This window comes from Mus musculus, chromosome 7 (genome assembly GCF_000001635.26).
Source record: "Mus musculus strain C57BL/6J chromosome 7, GRCm38.p6 C57BL/6J".
In the NCBI taxonomy this organism is placed as follows: domain Eukaryota; kingdom Metazoa; phylum Chordata; class Mammalia; order Rodentia; family Muridae; genus Mus; species Mus musculus.
In genome coordinates, this window is record NC_000073.6 from 124,491,243 (window position 1) to 124,498,167 (window position 6,925).

Below are 6,925 nucleotides of genomic sequence, written 5' to 3' on the forward strand. Positions count from 1 at the left end.
AAACACTTACTAAGTGCTTTCTGCATGGCAGGCATGGGGGAGGGGTGGGGAGACAGAAAGCAAGTTGTAGAAGGTAGCAGTGGTAATAATTAACCATGCTGTGTGTCACTGTGAGGGCCTAGCTTATGCTCAGAAAGGACAGAGGAGCTTGTGGGGAATTTCAAGTAAAGAGGAAATTGGATAATGCCCGTGTTTTAAATTCACCACCAATCACTTCCATTGTGATAAGAGACATCAGACTGAAGAGTGAAGAGCTTATATATTGTCAAGAGAGAAGAAAAGAATGGGTGTGGGGCTTGCAGTAGCTGTGGAGAGAGATAGCAAAGATTTGTTTCCTCATAAGGGATGTCAGACTTCTCCTGGGTTTCCAGCTGCCTCAGTAGAGAATGAAGACTGTGCTTAGATTATTGGCAACTATTTCTTCAGGTTGCCTAGATCTCCTACCTCTGGCCTGGACAGTTGGAATACCTGCCTTTGATCTACAACTAGACATTGCATTCTCCACTGCCTTCTAATAGGACTCTGGCAACAATGCAGAAAGATAAAATTAAATGCTTATGTCTTTGGTATCAAGAAAATATGGAACCTACAGATTACTGTATGAACTTCATTCTTTTACCTGCACAACTAGGACAGCAGTGTATTAAGTCTGTTGGCAAACCCAGTACCACAACACATTAAATTCTTTATTGAAACAAATTGTTCATTTCTCCTTCCTTACAACACTTACCCAATCATGGCTGATCATTGAGCAATTTTACCTTCTTTCGGCAAAGTCTGTCTCCATTGCCTCAATTTGACTGTTATGATGACACTTGGCCTGGCATGAAGAAACTACTTGGACTGTGAGACATGCTTTTGATATATGTTGACAGCTTTTCTGGGCTGAGATGGCCAATCTCTACCCCCATCACTTGCCTCCCAAGGGCACAGATTGCAAAGCCAGCTGACGCCTGGCAAAACTGCCACTCATCGCAGAGCAAGGATGATCAGAATGCCTCCAGGAGGTTGAGAAGGGGCAAGAAAAATTACATAAAGTAGCAAAACAGAATGAAGGCTGATGGTGACATTGGCTTTGTCCAGTGTCACAAGCACTTATGAAAATGCCTCAGCTAGTATCCATGTTCCTGACTAAAAATCAGAGAAGGGGGGGGGCACTCAACGCAGATGGAAAGACATTGAATATACAGCGAATTTCCTGCATTTGCACATTTCCCTATGCACATGGCACTGCTTACCTGACTTGTCAAAATATACAGAAGGGAAATGAAAACCCAAGTCCTGCTATCAGTTTGAAAGTGTTTATCGAACATCTTTGAGCCTATAGCCGTTCTAAGAACATTAGGATATCAAAACAAAGATGTTATAGGAAGGTGTGATTTATGGTGGCATTGAGAGTCTGAGGAAATGATAATCAAAAGTGTCACATCGGTGCCTTGGGAGGGAGCAATTATTACCAAGTGATCAAGCAGAGGGCAAATGAAGCAAATTGTTGGATTTTTAATCTGCAAGTAGAAGCCCAAAGATCAAATGTAAGGTATGAAGAGGTTAATTAGAGAGGGGTTTAGCTATCCTTTCCATCTTGCTAATGCCGGCCAAGTCTATATTTCAACTTTCCCTTGTAGGGTTAATTAGGATCATTAGGATTACAAAAAATCAGAGAGGCCCCTGGCAATGGGCAAAGAGATACCTGGTTGGTGGTGGTGTTCTTATATCAGTCAGGAGCAGAGTAGATGGCAGCTCTTTGTTCATCCTAGCTTGATGCCTGGCTTGGTGGCAAAGCTGCTTAATGCCTAGGACACATAAAAATCCAATCCAATCCAATCCAATCCAGGCAGTGTAACTCGGAAGGGGGAAGACAGAGATCTGTAGACTGCCATGCCACCCACAGACTGCCCTTTGGGGGCAAAGCACAGGTGGACCATAGGTACCCACTTGCTGCAGGATGTCACATGGCCAGCCTACAATGTGAGCTGCCACACTGTGTGAGTATGTTGTGGACAGATGGGAGAGAAAGAGATGTAGAGCAGCTTGAGCCCTACTAAGAGAGATGGAACTGGAGACTCAAGTGCGGAGAGAAGTAGCCTATTGTGAGTGGCCAGTCTTGCCACCTGGGGCAATAAAGTTCTAGCCCAAGTTGCTGCTGAGGGCCATGTCTGGGGCTACACAGTGACAGAAGTCAATGTTAATATCCATGGCTCATATTACCACTAGAGACCGTGGGGACATTTCTGGTCAGGGCAGTTGCCAGGCACCACATGGATGTCCAGGTTCTGTACAGAACTGTCCCTGCTCCTCCATGGCTGCAGTGGTCTGGGGGACTTGTCCCACCTCTCACTAGAGGGAGCACTCTAGACAGCAGGCTGTACATCTTGCCCAAGCAGCAGAGTGGAGCTAGCCCTGGTGGCAGGGGTGCGGGTGGGCCAGCCCCAAAGGGCCCTGTTACTCCACTGCTTTGGGGTGGCATAAGTGCAAGGGTTATGCCTTCCTTAGATTGCCTCTTATCACCTGAAACAATCAGGAGAACTGGCTCTGGGGTCATGAGAGCTGGTTTTCTGGTCCTGTTCCTTGCTGGCTGCAGTAATTAGGAAAGTGGCAGTACCTTGACTAGGCAGCACAGTAGAACTTACCCTGGTGGAGGGGCATAGATGAGGAGCAGGACCCTGGGATGAGAGCAGGGGAGAAGTGGCACCATCACTCATATGTCCTGAGGTGGTGTCAGGGTGACGGTAATGCTCTCCTCCCTTGGTACCTGCAATAGTTGGGAGAGCTGGCTTCAAGGGCATGAGAGCAGGAGAGCTATCCCTGCCCTTTCACTGGACTCCAGAGCTCAAGCCCTCCAACTCCCCTGGGCAATACAGTGGAGCTGGCCCTCAAGGTGTGGATATGGGTGAGCTGGCCCCAAGGGCAAGAGACCAGGAGAACTTACCCAGCCTCCTGCTAATGGTGGCATTGAATGGCTTAGCTGGAGCAGTGCTGGAAGGATGTCCTGGTAATGCAGATAAGGGAGAGCCATCATGCTGACCACCTTAACTACCACCCAGGCCCAGATCCAGGGCTCTGAGTTGGCTTATCCCCAAATCTATGTCATGTGCAAACAGTTATGACTCACAAAAGGGCCATTCTTATAGGTACAAACCTTTAAGATCTCCAAGACATAAAGCAACAACAGGATTAATGGGAGGAGGCCCAGTAAGGATTCAATATTGATGGTGTCACCAATGGCTTATTGCAATGAACATTTGCAAGTGAAGATGTATGGTCAGAGGGGCATACTATAGAACACACTGTGACACAATACAGTTTCTAGAATGAGTTGTTTTTTATGATTTGTTTTTGTTGTTATTTGTGTGTTTGTGTCTGTGTGTGTGTGTGTGTGTGTGTGTGTGTGTGTGTGTGTGTAAGGCTACAAGGGCTGAAGGATAGATATGAGGGGACATAGAGATAAGCAGGACTAAGGTATATGATGTGAAACTCACAAAGAATCAATAAAAAGTTAAACAAAACAGAAAGGATAGAAAAATAATCACGTGGAGACGTGGAATTTGAGGTAAAGACATGAAAGAGGTACAGGGAGAGCCAGGTCTGGCTCCTCTGTGACTACAAATTAGGACTCATTAACACCAATATTCATATGATCCTAGCCTGGCCTTGCTCAGGCACTTCCCTTGCTCGCATGGCATTGCTATGGGACTCAGGTAACTAGATGGCTGGGATTCACACAGAATATTAGTATTGGATGCTTTGTGAATTGATGTGATGGTGCACACCCTTAATCCTGGTGCTCAGGAGGCAGGGCCAAGTGGATCTCTTCAAGTTCAAGGCAAGCCTGGTGTAAACAGAGAGCTCCAGGCCAGCTACTTACCCTAATGTTGCAGTGCTTGGAATTGTCCCCATTTTATCTGTATGCCTTCTGTTGTCAGCATTATATGCGAAAATATAACTTTTTTAAAGAAATATTTCCTGACTTCCTAAAAGTATCTATCCTCAAGTTGAGCACCATGCTTATCTGGCACACGTCTGCAGTAGTTCTTTGTTAACTTCTACCACTTTAGCTGAAATGACTATACTATTGGTGTTCCACATTTTTGTATGGCCTTTCAGCTTTGGCACCCCTTTCCTACTATTCCTTTTATTGTCCTTTACATAGAGAAACTCCTTTCTCTACAATTAAGTGAATAATATGTAGGCATATAAATTTATGTAAATAGCACTGACCATTGGAGGGGCCTATAAGGAGTTGTTTGGAGGAGCCATCCAAGGTTCTGAATTCCAGCTCCATTTCAGATTCTTTACAACATCAAGCCAAAAAGGGGGAGTGGGTGGGTAGGGGAGTGGGGGGTGGGTATGGGGGACTTTTGGGATAGCATTGGAAATGTAAATGAGGGAAATACCTAATAAAAATTTTTTAAAAGAAGATATTATAGTACCTGTGAGCCTTCAGTGCTATCATTCAGGGCTCATAAGTATCTCTGGGGTGTCACTCATCACACAATCAAACCTCTCCATCTCTGAATATGTTGTGTTTACTGGGAATAAAGCCTTGCATGTACTTTCTCAATTTTTTTATCCCTATTCTCCCCTTGTGGATATCTAGACATCTGTGCTGTCTTCTAGGCCTCTGGCTCTTACATGAATACTCACGAGAAATGATGTAACTGTGGGTCATTTAACTATACAGTAGAATTAGGTAGCCAACATGTAATGTAGCTTGTTCAGCAACAAGGGGGTGAAATATTAACTCTTAGCCTAATGTCAACCAGACTAATAATTTTTAGCCATAGCTCAAAGAAATGACAGGCAAACATACATGTTTGCATTTTTTCTGACTGCCCAGAAAGAGCCAGTATATTTGAGAGTCATAATGAGATAATTCTACATTTTAGTCAAATTCTAGCTTTAGACATTTAATTTATTCTACTTGCATACATGTAAGCTTCTTAAAATGATCATATCCTGAAAACAATTCTTTGTTTTCCTCACAAAGTCTTATTTTTTCCTACATAGCTACTCTTGCTGGGTTTCCCTAGACTAACCAGAAATCTTGGACTTTTCCTATTGCTCCATCAGATACACTCAGTATTTCTAGTGTGCTCCTACTAACTTCTCAAATACCTCATGGGCTCCTGCTCTAATTCAGGACCACAATACTCCATATTTGGTGTATTGAAATAGTATGTGCATAATCTTTCTGATTCTAGTCCACCCAAAGTATGTGCAGATACCATGAAACGCATTTCTAAATAGATCCTTTATTATGACATTGTCTATCCTTTTGACTTTGATTTGCTTCCCCCATTCTCTCATTGTGACACAAAACTATCTCAATAGAAAGTCCCTAGCTTTATCTCGTTTGGTTTTCTTACCTGAACCCAAGATAAAAATCCCAAATAGCAAAGTGTCAAGGTGGGTAGACCAGAGATGAGAAAATAAAGAACACAGAAAGCTAAGACTAGGAGGTACTACATACACCGATAACTTATGCCAAGCAAGTATATTAAGAAGTATAGCTTTTATATACTCTTTGCAGGGAGAAAAATGGGCCAAGATCATGAGAAAGCTCAATTAAATAACATTAGCAAAGAGAACACATAACTCAGACACAACTACCTTAGGACTGACAACCACAGCCTTTCAGAAGTGAAAGGTGGTTTCCCAGGAACCAAAACCTTAAGGCCTACAAGGCCCTGGCATCATCCCCAGATCATACCTAGCCAAGTTTACCTCTGGGCAGAAACACAGAAGGGGAGTTCTCTTTGTCCTTTCATCGTGGCCTCTGAAAAAGACCTCGGTCGGCCCTAGCTTCCCATAGTTTTTCCATGTAATTCTACCCACTGTGCCACATCTTTGGGTTGGATTTGTTTACAAAGCATATGTTCTATCTCATTGACACTTAAAGAAGAAGAGGGTTGAGTGTGGCAGAGGCCACTGAAATGACTTAACAGCAATGAGGAATTCAGTAGCCATGGTCATCCAGGACCTATATCATAATCTCTAGATAGCAGTTCTTCACCAAATAATTAGAAAACAGGGGGGGGGGGGGAAAGTATGTGTCGGGCTGAAGTAGAAGACTTGTGTGTTTACCTGAGGAAGTTAGAAAGCTGCAAATGAACTGCTAGGTTGAGTATAGAGACAAGGAAACCAGTACGGCTAAGATCCTAGTGGCTAAGCACAAAGCAGCCACAACATCATTACGAATGCCCACTGGATGGATTCAAACATGAAAGTGTTCTCATGTCCATGATGAGTCTAAGAAGAAAATTGACTTTATTATTGAAAAATGCCAGAAAAACAAATTGTTGTTTCGAAAACTTGTAAATAAAAGGAAGAATGTAATGCTTCACTGTCGAGTAGGCTGAATTGATAAATATCTGGGAAATTTTCATGAGCCCCATCTTTAAGTGCATCTGTGAGGGCATTTCCAATACAATTATCTGATCAAGAAAAACCCGCTGTGAATGTCAGTGGCATTGGCCCATGCCCTGGAGTCCTGAGCTGAACAAAAGGAGGTAAGTGGAGAAAGCCAGCAGAATGGCAGACTCCCTGGTGTCCCTTCCCCATCCTGCCAGACGTGGACAACCACCTCCTGCTCCTGTTGCTATGGCTTCTCTACCATGACCAACTGTGCGCTCAAACATGAGCCACACTCACTTCTGTTTTCCTCACTTCTGTCGGTCCTTACTGGGTTTTGATTCCAGCAGCTACTGAATGAAAAGTAACAATAAGCTTTCTCTTAATACTTTGGCATCCCAGATAATGAACAAAGAAAAATAGTATAATGTTAATAACACATTTTCACGAATGGATATAGTCATTGATTACCAATGGAAATTGCATGACATGAATGGAAATTTTTAATGAAAAGGCACATCTCCCAATACTTTCTTGCTAATTAGTTGAACTCAAGTTTAATTAAGTCTCTGGA

At 43.3% G+C, this 6,925-nt stretch overlaps 1 non-coding gene across 1 annotated transcript; it reads left to right on the top strand.

The window, feature by feature from the left end:
• The first annotated feature begins 1,663 nt into the window (after positions 1 to 1,663).
• Gm23168 lies at positions 1,664 to 1,806 on the top strand. Its single transcript, XR_003947162.1, has one exon. It is a non-coding gene; the product is annotated as a small nucleolar RNA SNORA48 (small nucleolar RNA).
• Positions 1,807 to 6,925: the final 5,119 nt, after the last annotated feature.